This window comes from Lactuca virosa, chromosome 5 (genome assembly GCF_052849685.1).
Source record: "Lactuca virosa cultivar CGN04683 chromosome 5, Lactuca_virosa_CGN04683_v6, whole genome shotgun sequence".
Lineage (NCBI taxonomy): Eukaryota > Viridiplantae > Streptophyta > Magnoliopsida > Asterales > Asteraceae > Lactuca > Lactuca virosa.
The window spans coordinates 249,412,951-249,429,943 of record NC_136430.1 but is presented as its reverse complement, the minus strand read 5'-3'; the positions used below and the strand labels follow the sequence as shown (position 1 = coordinate 249,429,943).

The 16,993-nt window shown below is 37.5% G+C and overlaps 1 long non-coding RNA gene across 6 annotated transcripts in view; it reads left to right on the top strand.

Moving 5' to 3' along the window:
• LOC145115386 (uncharacterized) overlaps positions 1-12,606 on the top strand; it is a 14,848-nt gene extending 2,242 nt beyond the window's left edge. Inside the window, exons 4-7 of one of the 6 annotated variants that reach the window (XR_013711538.1) lie at positions 3,610-4,050; positions 5,452-5,496; positions 5,593-7,225; positions 7,386-12,606. This is a non-coding gene — a long non-coding RNA (uncharacterized LOC145115386). Of the gene's footprint in view, positions 2,445-3,609; positions 4,051-5,451; positions 5,497-5,592 lie in introns of those variants that run through there. The other 5 variants (XR_013711537.1, XR_013711535.1, XR_013711539.1 and 2 more) reach the window with 5 other exon arrangements.
• Positions 12,607-16,993: the final 4,387 nt, after the last annotated feature.

Here is a 16,993-nt window from a genome sequence, read left to right as displayed (position 1 = left end):
CGTGTCCGTATTTTTACAAAAAACCGTTCTCAATTGACCCGCCTTCTACCCCGGGTCACGGTCCAAACCGGTTGAACTGGCCGGGTCGACCCGGGTTTTAAAACATTGATCTAAAGGTTTACAAATCTAGCTAAGTATTCCAGAATGTAGATTTCTCCCAAGAACAAAGAACAAGGTTCCAACACACATACACACACACAAGTAAATAGTTACTTAGTTTGAATGACGAATTTATAAATATATCTTTTATAAATAATAATAATAATAATAATAATTTTTATTAAAAAACCAAAAAGAAAAAAACCAAATATGAATTTACATTTAAGGGTTAAGGAGTAACCTGATACTTTTTGTTCGTTTATAATCACAAACTCGTAGAGTTCCTTCCTCAACCAGGAGGAGGGATGCTCAGCCGCATACAAGCCCACTTGAGTTGCTTGTGTTTTGATTCGGGCATCTAGTTTTACGCAAAAACCTCAAACTTATTCAACGGATAATGTTTAAGGTCGCGGTTTAAGGTTGTAAAATCTAAAGACAAAGTAAAACTACGAAATTTATCTCTTGTAATGAAATCGAGTGCCAAAAGTTTAAATGAGAAGACCTGACATACATTAATGTTATTGATTCCCAAGTAATAAGGTAAAAAGGTAAAAAGTGACGGTGCATATAATGTTGAACTTGAATTGAACTAACAAAATATAGTTAGCAGGTCTTTTATATACTAATCTTTTTTTTTATGGATATGAAGTTTTTGATTTCATGTTTTGTTGCACCCTTTAATGATTGTTTTCAAATTTAAGTACAATTAAGTTGGACAAAATGAAAAGTTATTTATATAATAAATGTGTATGAACAATAATAAAATATAGGTTTAATGACTTTACATCAGCAACATCTAAGTAGATATAATTTTTAAAATTTTGGTTTTTTATGAACAATCTAATATTTGTGTCATTATAATTATATTATTATAACTATTTATGTACATTGTTTCTGAGGTTGTTAAGAGTTAATGAAAGTTGACAAAAAATTAATTCAACTAATGTAAGTGACATCTATAAGATTCTATTAGTCCATATTATTATAACACAATTAAAGGATTGAAAATTAAGTAGTGAAACAACTAATAAAATTGATATAGACTATAAAATTGATATGATCAGTTGCACAAAATGGGAAATTGGGTTGCTTATGATGTTGTTATCCATTCGGGGAGGGTTGGAACCCGGTTTCGTTGGGTGAAACAACTAACATGTTAAACGACCATTGCAAAACCATAAACCCAAATCAAGATATTTACCTCATCTCCCGTTTCCTTGTAACTGAATTGAATTCAAGTTCAGATACGACTGAGATAAGAAAATAATATTAAAACATTATATTTGACAAAACTATCATCCAAATTATAAAAGCAACAACTTACCATTATATTGGACATCATATTGCATAAATATTTTTATCATTTTCACAACTTCTCCGGGTAACATCTCTTTTAGATTGACTTCCAAAGCATTTTCGATCTTTTCCTCTTTGTTTCTGAATTATAATTACCGACTGCTATGTAGTAACAACCGTGTAGAAAACATCACTTGGGTTATGTTTTTTTTTTCTTCTTCTTTAGAAGAAATTGTAGAACATAATTTTTTTAAAAGCTAATTTGAAATGTCCCAAAAATTAAGACTAAAAATTTCTATTTTTAAATTAATAAAACCATTATCCAAAACATCATAGAGATCATGGTGAATCAAGTGCATCATTAAACATCCAAGTACATGAGAGTGAGGGGTTTTGGATAATGGTTTTATTAATTAAAAATGGAAATTTTTATTCTTACTTTTTGAGACGTTTCAAATTAGCTTTTAAAAAAGTTATGTTCTACAATTTCTTTTATACAAGAAGAAGAAAAACAAAAAACATAACCCAAGTGATGTTTTTTACAAGGTTGTTACATAGCGTTCAGGAATTATAATTCAGAAACAAAGAGGAAAAGATCGAAAATGCTTTGGAAGTCGATCTAAAAGAGACGTTACCCGTAGAAGCTATGAAAATGATAAGAGTATTTATGCAGTATGTTGTCTAATATAAAGTTAAGTTGTTTCTTTTGTAATTCGGATTATAATTTTGTCAAATATAATGTTCTAATATTATTTTCTTATCTCAATCGTATCTGAACTTCAATTCATACCCGGTTTGTAACGCCCTGTTTCGAATCGTTTCTCATTGTGGGGTGGTGATCAATGATTGGATATTAGCAGACTTAGAACCCTTGAAGAAATGAGTTTGGGATAATTTGGAGGTGGATGATGTAGTTTAGATGATCCGGGTATTCGGTTTGTGTTTTGGAGCCCAAGAGTATTGGTAAAGGCGTTGGTTCGGGCCTTTTATGAATTTTGGATTTAATTTCGGTTTGTTTTCAGATTAAATAAAGTTAAATACATTTGTTTTATCTGGATTTTGATGACGATGTTTTATGTGATATTGGTTTTATTAAATTAAAAATGAAATTTTTGGGTCATATTTTGGGATGTTGCAAATTGAGAATTCGAATTACCTCGGGATCCAGGTGTTACAAAAGTGGCCATTTATCAGAAAAGATGGGGAAGAAAATTGTCCAAAAGATATAATGTATTTAGTTTCGATAACGATGTGTATTATACTATCTTACTTTTTTGTTTTTCGGACTAGGTAAAATGTTTTATGACGTCAAATAACTGTTCAGTTTATTGACAACAATTGGAATCAGAAAGTATGATAGTTTTAGTATTCTAGCTTCAAGTGCAAAAATTCTACTCTTTTCAGTTTTTTGCTTTACTTAGATTAGATATGAAATTATATGGCCTTCCAATATATGATTGCTAAAGCCAAAAATAAAGAACTATTAGGATCCTAAGTATAACAAAAATCTGAGTGCATACACTAGATTTAGAAACGAGAAACTATTTAAGACAATTTTTAAAAGAAAGGTTGGGTTAATCGACACAAACCGAAACTGTATTTAAAAAATTGCAAAACCACACCAAATGGTTTTAAGAATTTAAAAATTGCACATTGTAGTATGATGTTCGATTTGGCTTTAAAACTGTACCAAATGCTCACCTCTAATAGTCACTATTGAAATATGTAATATATGTTAAGAGCATACTAAATCATAGATTTAAAATATTTATGAAATATGTTCAAGTTAAAAAGTGATATAACTTTGAATTTAATAGATAAGTAATAATATTATATGAATAACAACCAAACAATAATACAGATATATATTTAAAAAAAATGATGTCTTATTGAAACAAATACCATATGCAAACAATCAAATAAAGTCTGCTACATGTTTAAAATATAATTCTAAAAAATAATCATTTTTTTTAACAGTTGTATGTACAAATATAAAAAAACTAGACAAAGCTAGCAAAAAAGTTACAAAATAATCATTTTTTTCATTAATGTAGAAATAAAGAATGTGCTCACATCTTTAAAACATTACCATAACTAATTTAAATTAAGAATTATACAGTTGCACATATGTAAGTTTATAAAAAAAAAATTGTTTTTACACTTATTAAATTTTAAAAATGTTTGTAACCTAGTTATATTATTCAAATAATCAAGTTGGCCCGACCCACCATAATGTCCAGTCATTGAAGCACAGTGGCTAGGTAATGGCCTTAACGTCGAATGTTTTAAGGGCTAAGGAAAAAGAAGATTGAAGAGGAGAAGAGCGATCCTAGGGTTAGGGTTTACAAGACAATGATCTACAATGTCTATGATTCTCCGCTCTACCGCTCTTTCGTGAGCGAAGAGGAAGAGGTAGGCTCATCCTCATCCTTATCCCTACCCCCATCCCCACCGAAACCCTGCTGGGCTGAACTAGCTTCCTCTTCTAAAAAGCCTCAAACTACCGATCATCGTTATTTAAGTAACCTTGAAAGCGAGACAGGAAATCCAGGCGACGTATCGTTAAAGAGTTTGCCTATTGCTATCACAAACAGTGCGGACATTTTAGGCACGCCGGAGAAGCATATGGTGAAAGTGCTAGAGAATAATGTTAAGGTAAAAAATGTAATTTTTATTTATTTATTTATTATTATTATTTTGGTAACAACGTTTTAACATATTACTATTACTAGGATAACTTCTCTTACTTTGACATACTAAAAAAATCCAAATTTGAAACCACTTTGATGCTACCATATTCTTGAAACCGACTAAATTTAAGCAATATGCACCAACATATAAATCTGTGAAAATGGAAGATGTATCTAACTACTAACAATTTGGAGTTTTAAGAACATATATGAAAAAAAAGGTCGAATTCGTGATAAAAGTATTGATGTCGTATGTACATAACAAATGCATCATACCTTATGAACATAGAAACCTAACAACAGGACACTCAATTTTTGCAAAATTGTAATTAAAGTAGGATGTTATTATACATAAAAACCTACAGGCCTCTTAACAATCCAAAACATAAGCACACTTCCATTTCATGAAACAAATTTATATCTTTAACCTTAGTGAAACAATTTTAACAAAACTTTTACATCAAAGTCTTAGGTAAATGGATAACAATTCATGAAAAATATATATTTAAAAAAAACATTTTTTTTGAAAGTACAATCCTATTAAAATTGTCATTTTAGAAAAATAAAATTGAAAAAAATTGGCATCACGCCTGACCTGCTAACAATAGACATCAAAAAACCAAAAAAAAAAATATTTTGCTTAAAAGTACACCACTTTAAACCTGCAATTTTTGAATTTTTTTTTATAAAACTTGCATCAGACTTGGACCTAACTTGGTAATAATAGACATTAAATTTTACAAAATCATTTCTTTCAAGTACATTACTATTAAAACTATCATTTCATGTTACACGGTTGACAAATTAATATAATTTAGATGAGTTGGTGTGCAAGTTAAATCAAGAAATAACATCATTGCACACACCTAAATACCATCGCACTTTAAGAGTACAATGCTATATTAGGAATCTGCTATCCAGCAATGTAAAAAAGATTAAAAAAACATAGAACTACACTGTTGTAAATGGAAAAAACAACCTCCCTGTGGAATGACAATCATTTTTAACAAAATTTTGGAAATAAAATAGAACTACATTGCAATAAATGGAAAAACGACCCTTGTTTGGACATGCTATTGATTTCTAATAAATCAAATGAAAGTACATTGTTGTATAAACAACTTCATTGTTCTAAAACATATCTGATCGGAGACCGAGATCCGAATACACAAGTTGTAACTCGGATCGGTTATCCGTTATATATTCAACATCGAAAAATTCGATATGCCGGGAAAAAAATAAAAATAAAAATAAACCCAAATTATTAACATTTCTTTTGAAGGGTATACAACAATCTGCATGAACGCGAGTGGTAAAAGTGACAATGTTAAGACTTTATTAATTTTGTTGACTTTGTTTTTTGTAGGTAGAGAGAGATAGATGATTCAAGTCTCAATATCTTTCATAACAGGTTTGTCCAAATTTTATTTATTTACAAATATTCTCTGTTTAAAAAAAAATATATAGTTCTCATGGTTTTCTTTTCTTTCAACTGTTACGTTTGCAGACCTTTTTTAAATAAGTATTTAATGGCTTGTTAAAAGCTCCCTGCTTGGTCGGTAATCATGTCTTTTTCATTGCTATTAGTTACATCAGGTTCTTAAGTAGTAGTGACTAGTGAGAGTCGGTTAAAAGACATCGATTTTCATAAATGATTTCTTGATAACATGAATTCTAGGAGAGTCCTAGTCTCACGAAAATTGGTCCTATCTTATAATTATTAGTATGGAATTTAATTTAATTGTTTAATTAATTCGCTTCTTACATTGTGATATTCATAACATTGGTCCTATCTTATAATCATTAGTATGAAATTTAATTTAATTGTTTATTTGATTCGGTTCTTACATAGCGATATTCATAATTTGGTATCAGAGCTGTCATCATCGGCTCCCTAGGGTTACAATCCCTGCCGCCTTTTTTTTCTTCTTCCTTTTTGTTCGGCAGGTGAGCGATCAACACAATCTGTCATCATGTCAACCATTATCGCCTTCTCTACAACAGAAAAAACGTCCCACAACTCTCACAAGTTTCCCTTTACCCTCTCCCCTACCAACTATGGCTTCTGGAAAACGATGATCCACCCGTTTCTTGTAACCAACAATCTCTTTGGTTACATTGATGAATCTGTCCCATGTCCTAACCCGACCCTACTCGCAGTAGACAAAGCTACATCAGCCGAACCCCAACCGAATCCTGCTCATGCCGTCTGGCTTGCGAATGATGCGCATGTACGCATGCTCCTCCTGTCTACAATTTCAGAGGCGTCTTACCCACATACACAGGGAACGGCATCAAGAGATCTTTGGCTCTCTCTACAACGAGCCTATGCACCACAATCTTCCTCCAGGGAATACACACTCAAAACCCAACTCCTTAAACTAGAGATGAAAGCCGATGAAACCGCTTCTGCCTACTTGTTACGTGCTCAAGAATACTCTGAGCATTGGCAAACATTGGAGAAATTGTGAAAGAGAATGACCTTGTTATGTTAGTGATATTTGGCCTTCGTGAGGAATACAATGGCCTCAAATCCACTCTCCTTGCTCGACAATCACCTACCTCCTTTCAAGATCTTCATGGTCTTCTTGCTGATCATGACTTTATGGTCAAGAAGACCTCACCTACGGTTGCTCCTATCCAAGCTTTTACCGCCACTTCATCCAACCGCTCCACTCCCATCACCACTAATCTATCACCTGATCACCTTCAATCCCTTCAACCGCTTGTTTCCCAGCTTGGTCTACAACTCAACCCTGCTACCACCTCACCCCGAGCCTTCTATACAAATCGCCACCAGCCCTCTCGTGGTCGCGGCTCCAACAATCGTCGTGGTCGGGGCAGCTACAACCCCACATCAGGAGGTACGAGGAGTCAATTCCCATGGGCTTCCACCCAAAACACCGTGTATGACACGTGTAACCGGTGTGGTATTGGTCACATCCCGTCCCAGTGCCCTAACCGTGACCCTAACACCACCCGCTCCCGCCCACAACCCTCCGCTAACTTTGCAGAAAACCGATCTCAAACTACTACTTGGCTCACCGACACCGGTTCAAGCAATCATGTTTCTCATGATCTCTCCTCCATTGATAGTCCCACACCCTATTTTGGGGAGGATGCTCTTCACGTTGGCAATGGTATGTAAACTCTACTCGTTTTTATTCACCCTCAAAAACTTTTTCATTGTCCAATATTCTTCATGTTCCTCAAATAAAAAAGAATCTTCTTTCTGTTCAAAAATTTTGCTTAGATAATGATGTTTTCTTTGAGTTTCACTCTTCCTTTTATGTTGTGAAGGACAATACTACCAAAACTACCCTCCTCACGGGTCCAAGTAACAATGGGCTCTACTCTATTCGTCTTCCATCGTTTAAGAGTCTTCCCAAAGTTGCATTCACCGCTCTAAAAGCACCGACTAACATTTGGCATCAACGGCTTGGGCATCCTCATCCGCAACTTTTAAAGTTTATGTGTTCTAAATATTGTCTTCCTGTTTCTAGTATATCAGATTCTTTTTGCACTTCTTGGCATATTGGGAAATCATCTAAACTTCACTTGTCTACTTCTACTTTTAATAGTAAAAATTTCCTAGATCTTGTTGTATGTGATGTTTGGGGCCTGCACCTGTGACCTCAGTTGATGGTCATAATTACTTTTTGCTATGTGTTGATGATTCCCCCGCTTTATGTGGATATTTCCACTTACACGCAAATATGATGTTTTTGAAGTGTTTAAACAATTTCTTACCGTCACTGAACGTCAATTCTCTACAAAACTTAAGTCTGTTCAAACGGATGGGGGGGGGGGGTGAATTTCGAAAATTAACACCCTTTTTCAACTCTCTTGGTATTACTCACCGTCTCTCTTGCCCTCATACGAGTGAACAAAATTGCCTGGTTGAGAGGCGCCATCGTCATGTGATTGAAACTGGTTTGACTCTTCTTGCTCAATCTGGTGTTCCAAATACTTACTGGCACTTTGCTTTTGACACTGCAGTCTATCTTATAAATCGCATGCCATCTCGTACCACTTCTCGTATATCACCCTTTGAGCATCGCTTTAAACGACAACCTGATTTCTCTTTTCTGAAAGTTTTTGGGTGTCAATGTTTTCCTCATCTTAGAGCATACAATTCACATAAAATGGATTTTAGGTCAATTCCATGTGTCTTTCTTGGATACAGCTCCTCTCACCACGGGTACCAATGTCTTGATCCCACTACGGATAAAGTATACATCTCTCGTCATGTTTGTTTTCACGAGAATTTTTTCCCCTTTCTCGTACCGGCTCCACTTACACCTACACCCTCCACAACCAACCCTTACGTATCCACCTACCCACTCCCTGTTATCCCTGAGACATCCATACCACATGATATACCACCACCACCCCTTTCACCGTTACCCCACCCACAGCTCTGATTACCACACCCTCTCCTGCCCCTGCTTCGGTGTCACATGCAAATACCACTGCCATGCCTTCTCCAGCAGTATCGGTTGCTGCCTCGGAGCCACCGTTATTCACCTATGCGCGTCGGAATCGGCGCAACACTACCACCACAGACCCTGTCACGACTTCATCTCTTGGGGCTCCTTCTACAGACACTCCTGCCACTCGGGTTCGCCCCTCTAACCTTCATCCAAACCCGAAAAAGTCAACTCGGTTTGTCATGTTACTACCCAGCATGAATAGGAACCCACAACCTTCTCTACTGCTGCTAAACATCCACACTGGCAAAAAGCCATGGCTGATGAATATGAAGCCCTACTACGCAATGGCACATGGACACTTGTGCCACACTCACCTAATCTTAATATTGTCGACTGCAAATGGGTTTACAAAATTAAACGAGACCACGCTGGTACTGTAACACGTTACAAGGCGCGTCTCGTAGCCAAGGGGTTTCATCAGCAACCCGGTATTGATTTTCATGAGACGTTCAGCCCAGTTGTCAAGTTTACTACTGTACGGGTAGTTCTGTCCTTAGCTGTGTCCAACAACTGGCCCCTTCGTCAGTTGGATGTTAAAAACGCCTTTCTTCATGGTCATCTTAATGAGACTGTCTATTTACGCCAACCTCCTGGCTTTGTTGATCCACGCAAACCCAACCATGTTTGCTTACTACATAAATCCCTGTAAGGTCTTAAGCAGGCCCCACGTGCTTGGTTTCATCGGCTATCTCGGGCTCTTCATGCTCTTGGTTTTAAAGGGTCTCACACGGACCCCTCCCTCTTTATACTCTCAGATTCGGGTACAAAAATTTATATGTTAGTTGATGTTGATGATATCATCATTACAGGTAACAACCCTGGTGCTATTGAGAACATAGTAAGCAGCCTAAGTCAGACTTTTTCCCTTCAAGACATGGGAGCTCTCTCGTATTTTCTTGGTGTCAAAGTTGCTTATCATGGCACTAGTCTTTTCTTGTCTCAACAACAATATGTCTTGGACATTTTACAGCATGCAGGTCTTACCGATGCCAATCCGACCAGTACTCCACTTCCTACAGGTGCTTCTCTCTCTCTTGGTGACAACCCACTCTTTGAGAATCTTGTACGGTATCATCAAGTAGTTGGTGCTCTACAATATGTCACCCTATCCAGACCCGACATCACCTATGCCGTCAACAAAGTCTGTCAGTTCATGCATTCTCCAACTACTAATCATTGGTCTGCTGTTAAATGAATTCTTCGGTATCTTAAGGGTACCAGTACTTTTGGTCTTCGTCTTACACCATCGCCTGACACCACTATTCATGCTTATGGAGATGTGTAATCTCCTCTGGTTACTGCTTTCTCAGATGCTGTTTGGGCTGGTTGCCCGGTTTAGTTGATGTTCGTGAATCTAAGCTTACATTGAGTAGTGGTGATGATAAGGAAGATTTTGGAATACAAGATGGATTTCAAGGATACGATGTTAAAGGTGAAGTGTTCAATATTGATGAAGATAATGAACTTGAAGAATTAGAAAAACTCATGGATGAAGAAATCAAGACAATTAATCAAGTCAAACACACTAAGCCAAGAACATCCGTTCTATTTTTCGTTGAAGTCATTGCCTACACAAAACCAACATCTTTGATAAGTGAGGAAAGTGATGAAATGACGAGTGATGAAGAAGAAGTTACATCAAAGGTGACTAGTCCCGTGGTGAAAGAAGAGAAGGTCCTTATTGAGCTAAGGAAGAATGAAGAAAAATTGGAAACAAAAGGGACCAAAAGGAAGCATGACATAGACGAGGTGAAGGCTAAAAAGGAAAACTCGAAGAAGGCGTACATTAGACGAGTCCAAGCATACAAGAGGCGATGGAAGGAGCAGAAAATCCAGCTGGTGATGGACGCATCTGAAGAGTCAACATAAGAGGCACAGAGTCCAGCTCACGACTCCTAAAAAAGAAGCGCTTCTCGGGAGGCAACCCGAGTTTGGTTTGCGTTTTCTTTCTTTTTCTTTTTGTATTTTTAGTTTTTAGGAAATCGATTATATCATCCGAATCACTATATTCATAATTAAACACTGAGTGTGAGGTCCCTAAAAATTAAGTGGTAATAATTAAGAATCTAGTTAATAGATAAATTTGGAATTAATAAAATTTTTACAGTATTCACGACGTGAACCTTTTAGGATTCACGACATGAATCCTGAAATACTCGGGACCACAGATTAAAGAACACAAAACCCTCTTTGACCAAAATATTTCTTTATTCCCACGAAGTGAAAGAGGCGACTGGTCCCCCCTTGTTCGATTTCGGCCGACACACGTTCTTTAATCCTCTTTTGCTTACATAATCCTCCAAAATAGGTACATTAATCTTCTTCCCATTGTTTATTATTGCTTTAATTGCTAGATTTAAGGGTTAGGGTTTACTTTTCTTTAGATATTAAAAATTGATACCCTAAATGTTGAAATCGTTACTGCATGTGCCTGCAATGTACTTAGAAATGATCTAGCATAAAACCCCAAATATTGTATTGGCCCGATTTGTACAGAAATTGGATAGTTTCACGGTGCGTTGACGAACTCACGACGTGAATTCCTCGGAATTCACGACGTGAATTCTGGACTGGACATTTTGTTGTTTCTTTTAATTCTAATCTATTGGTTTGTTTTTGTTGGTTTTGTTTGCTGCTTATTACTGCAGAAATGGCTCCTAGAAGGGAAGTACCGATTGGAGTGGCGGGTTTACACCCGTTCTACAATTTCCCAACAACGATGTCCCGAGAAGTCTTGACCCGATGGAACAATCGGTTGGGGTGGCTTTAAAACCAGGAGATTGCAGTCGCACCCACCATCAATTGGACACGGTTGAGGGAAGTTGGACTCATGGATAGGCTGTCTCCGTTTCTGACCAAAATATTTATTGGAAATGGTTATTCGTTCACTTGCTCGGGATGGCTCAACCTTTTTCGCATCCAAGAGCGGGTATATAAGGAGTTTTGTGTTGAGTTTTTCTCAACAGTCACATTCCAAGAGAATGTCCAAGACCCCCATTATCAACAAGCTTTGGTATTCCGTCTTAGGGGTGAGTATCGGGAATGCAGCCTCATGGAATTTTCTTGGAGGGTGGGAATATATAATCTCCAAGAGGCTATGACTCCCGAGTTTGGCATGTTTTTTAGGGATGCAGCTAGAGGGTATGCGGATGGTGTCACTGGGTTTGATTTCTGGCATAATATTGCCTCCAGAATATTCAATTCCGGAGTGCCCCCCGAGAGCAGCATTCGATTTCCTATCCACCGAGTAGTACACCGATTTATCACTTTCTCTATCAATCACAGAAGGCGTGGGGACAAGGTGACAAAGCAGAATTTATTCTTTTTTATGGTGCATTTTGCAGCCGGGAGTGTGTTGGAATATTCCCTACTTTTTGGCACGCTTTTTGGCCGACTCTGCTGCTAGTTCTCGCCCCGGGAGCCCTATTTGTGGAGGGCAATTCATTACTCGTTTGGCCCGATCGTATGGGTTGCTTGTTCCCGGTATCACCCGTTCCATGACTTGCATGGATGAACATGAGTTTAGTATGGGTTATTTGGAGACCATACGGGTGGTCAAAAATTATGGAACTCACTGGGGTATTTTAGGGTCGGATGATGAGGATGGTGGCAAGCAGCAGGATGATCAACCCGCACCACAACCAAGGTCGAGGAGAGGAAATGTGAGAGGAAGAGGGGAAAGAGGACAGCCGGTTCGCCAATCAGCACTCACTGGAGGACCCGACTTTAGGGGTGATATGACAGGGTATTTTGACCAGCTTTCCTTGAGCATGATTTAGAGGAAGAAGATTAATGTACCATTACGTAAGCAAAAGAGGATTAAAGAACGTGTGTCGGCCGAAATCTAACAAGGGGGGACCAGTCGCCTCTTTCACTTCGTGGGAATAAAGAAATGTTTTGGTCAAAGAGGGTTCTGTGTTCTTTAATCTGTGGTCCCGAGTATTTCAGGATTCAAATCGTGAATCCTCAAAGGTTCACGTCGTGAATACTGTAAATTTTTTGTTAATTCCAAATTTGTCTATTAACTAGATTCTTAATTATTACTACTTAATTTTTAGGGACCTCACACTCGGTGTTTAATTATGAATATAGTGATTCGGATGATATAATCGATTTCCTAAAAACTAAAAATACAAAAAGAAAAAGAAAGAAAACGCAAACCAAACTCGGGTTGCCTCCCGAGAAGCGCTTCTTTTTGAGGAGTCGTGAGCTGGACTCCGTGCCTCCTATGTTGACTCTTCAGATGCGTCCATCACCAGCTGGATTTTCTGCGCCTTCCATCACCTCTTGTATGCTTGGACTCGTCTAATGTACGCCTTCTTCGTGTTTTCTTTTTTAGCCTTCACCCCGTCTATGTCATGCTTCCTTTTGGTCCCTTTTGTTTCCAATTTTTCTTCATTCTTCCTTAGCTCAATAAGGATCTTCTCTTCTTTCATCATTGGACTAGTCACCTTTGATGTAACTTCTTCTTCATCACTCGACATTTCATCACTTTGCTCACTTATCAAAGATGTTGGTTTTGTGTAGGCAATGACTTCAACGAAAAATGGAACGGATGCTCTTGGCTTAGTGTGTTTAACTTGATTAATTGTCTTGATTTCTTCCTCCATGAGTTTTTCTAATTCTTCAAGTTCATTATCTTCATCAATATTGAACACTTCACCTTTAACATCATATCCTTGAAATCCATCTTGTATTCCAAAATCTTCCTTATCGTCACCAACCCTCAATGTAAGCTTAGATTCACGAACATCAACTAAAGTGCCAGTAGTATTTAGCAAAGGGCGACCAACAATGATTGGGATATTTGCATCCTCCTTCATATCCATAATAACAAAGTCAACTGGGAAAACAAATTTCCTAATTTTAACAAGCATGTCTTCAACAATTCCCCTCAGGTGAGTCACCGAACGATTAGCCATGTGGATGGTCATTTTTGTTGCCTTCATCTTCTGGATATTTAACTTTTGGTAGAACGAAAAAAGCATCAAATTTATGCTAGCCCCAGAATCGGCTAAAGCATAAGTCTTCAAATTGTTTCCAAACTCACATGGAAGAGTGAGGCGTCCAGGATCTCCCATCTTTTTGATGGGTTTTATGTACAACAAATAAACTAGAAACAATTCCTAAGTTCACATGCAACCTACTTTGGATCTATGTTTTAACTATTGAACATACAACTTTGAATTGCAAAACAAGAACCCTAGAGGAGAGAGGCTAATTTCGAAATTAACAAACTAGGGTTTAGGGTTTACATACCTTTCAATTGTTATAGCAAACAATTGATAATCCCTTGATCTTGATCTTGATCTTCTTGGAAGCTTTAGCACCACAAGTGTAATGCCTCTAATGGAATCACACCCAAACTAGCAAGAAGGAAAGTAGAAGAGAGAGAGGAGAGGGAGTATGCAAAATCTCGGCCTTAGGGTTTCTTCAAAAGAAAGAGTGACCAAAAACATGAACCAGGAGGCTCCTTATATAGCTGAGGGATTTAGGGTTTAAGGGAAACCCTAGTTATCCTTTGCTTAGGGCCTAAGCAAACCCAAGGGCCTTATCCAAGCCCCTATGGACGAAATTATTAGGGTTTCCCCTAAAGATTTCGTCCACCCTCTTCCAAGGGGGTTCTAGAGCCTTCCACTCAACTATTAGATAATTGCAAACTAGTCCCTGCACCTTATAATTAATTCTTTTAACCCCAAAATCAATTCTGATTAATTTATGGCTAACAATTAATTAAACATAATGATTTCTAATTAATATATTAATCCATTAACATATTAATAAATCATTTATATATATATTAATTTATTAATCTTATAAATTAATATCTCTCCTTTCATAATTTCTTTGTCCAGTTGCTAGGTTGAGGGCAACCCAAAAGGACTGTGCTGCTATCAATTCAAGTACATACCAATTATAGTTATGAGCTTAGACACCTAATCCAACAGTCTCCCACTTGGATAAGTCTGTAACTATAATTGCTAGTATGCCTTCTAAATTTGACCAGCAAATTGTAGCTTCCAAAAAACTGCTGCCGAACTCTGACCCAGTCAGTTACGTGTCCTAAGATAAGTGATCATATAACCCTTCGTTCAGCTTGATATCCCCAGACAAAAGACATGGAATGTAATCAATTTGTTTGTCCAGAATCTATGTTTCCCGATTCCTGATTTGTGATGATGTAGGACTTCTAATCGAACACATCAATTTAGTCCTGGCTGGGCCCAGCACATAAGTCAACACCAAATCATCGAGGGGCCCACATATATCGCTTTTCCTGTTAGGGCAAAAGGAACGAATAAACGTTGACTCATATGCTTGTATCTTTTACTCATCAAATTATGCATGACAATACGTTTTATAACACCAAGTTACTGATGCGTTTTCGTATCACCAATGCACAACCGACTTGTAAATTACAACTCATATATCTTCGTTTCAAGATTATAAGATATTATCGTCTCAGTATTACTCGTGATGAATTCCATGAAGTAATACTCTGAGCGAGGGTTTATCCAATACTCAAATCTCAATTTCTGAGTACTCATGAACATTGCAGCAATTCTATTGCCATGTCTATCCTTAGACAATCTGCAATCCAATTCATGACAGTCTTAATTCACTACTTACTTCCAAGAGTACGAGCGACTGTGGAGTTTGAATAATCTCATTATTCAGGAAGTAAAACATGCAAAAATGAAACACAATAATAAACAATCGACAAAAGGTAGTAGCCAAACTTATAAATAATACTTTATTATTTAATCACCAAAAGTCAATTACATTTACTTTGTTACAACTTTCAAAAACTAATCTAACTACTAAAACTAATATCATCTTTCAGTCCTATGCTCCGAGCATGCTGAATATGCTTAGCCCTACTCAGACCCTTTGTGAGAGGATCTGCTGGGTTATCTTCAGATGACACCCTCTTTACTATAAGATGGCCTTCTTCTACTCTATGTCTGATGAAATGGTACTTTCTGTCGATATGTCTGGTCTTACCATGATCTCTTGGTTCCTTTGTCAAGGCAACCGCTCCTTCATTATCGCAGAACAGTTCCATAGGCTCCTGGATGGTTGGAACAACTCCGAGATCCCCGATGAAGTTCCTCAACCAAGCTGCTTCTTTCGACGCTTCACTTGCTGCTATGTACTCTGATTCACAAGTAGAATCAGCCACCGTATTTTGCTTGGAACTCTTCCAAGTAACTGCTCCTCCATTCAGTAAAAACACCCAGCCTGACTGAGAACGGAAGTTATCTCTATCCGTCTGAAAGCTGGCATCACTGTAACCATCTACTCTCAAAGTATCACTGCCACCAAGCACAAGGACCCAGTCCTTTGTCCTTCGCAAATACTTGAGTATATTCTTAACTGCTACCCAATGAGCTCTACCTGGGTTTCCCTGATAGCGACTGACCATGCTCAAAGCAAATGCCACATCAGGGCGAGTACATGTCATAGCGTACATGATCGATCCGACAGCGGAAGCATAAGGTACACGACTCATGTCATCTATTTCAACATCTGTACTCGGGCATTGAGTCTTACTCAATTTGGTATTGCTCTGGATAGGTAGCTCTCCCTTCTTGGAGTTTTCCATACTAAACCTCTTTAGTACCTTATCCAAGTATGTGCTCTGACTAAGTCCAATTAGTCTCTTCTTTCTATCTCTCAATATTCTAATCCCAAGAATATAGGCAGCTTCTCCAAGGTCTTTCATGGCAAAACACTTTCCAAGCCAAGACTTAACTTCTTTCAAGGTTGGAACATCGTTACCAATGAGTAATATGTCATCGACATATAACACCAGAAAAGTTACTATACTCCCACTAGCCTTGATATACACACAAAACTCATCTTCACTTCTAGAGAAACCAAACTCTTTGACTTTCTCATGGAAGCAAAGATTCCAACTGCGAGATGCTTGTTTCAATCCATAAATGGATTTCTCAAGCTTGCACACTCTATTGGGGAACTTTGCATCAACAAAACCCTCTGGCTGACTCATGTAAACATCTTCAGCCAACTTCCCATTAAGGAAAGCAGTTTTGACATCCATCTGCCAGATTTCATAATCATGGAAGGCAGCTATGGCGAGCAATATCCTAATAGATTTAATCTTAGCTACTGGTGAGAAGGTCTCATCATAGTCAACCCCTGGGGTTTGAGTGAAACCTTTTGCAACCAGTCGAGCTTTGAATGTGTGCACATTCCCATCCATGTCTGTCTTCTTCTTGAAGATCCATTTGCACCCAACTGTCTTGCGACCTGGTGCACTATCAACCAAATTCCAAACTTGGTTGTCATACATGGACTTAATCTCGCTGTCCATTGCCTCTTTCCACTTGGAAGCCTCTGGGCCTGCCATTGCTTCCTTATAAGTGACTGGTTCATCTAAGTTTACCAGTG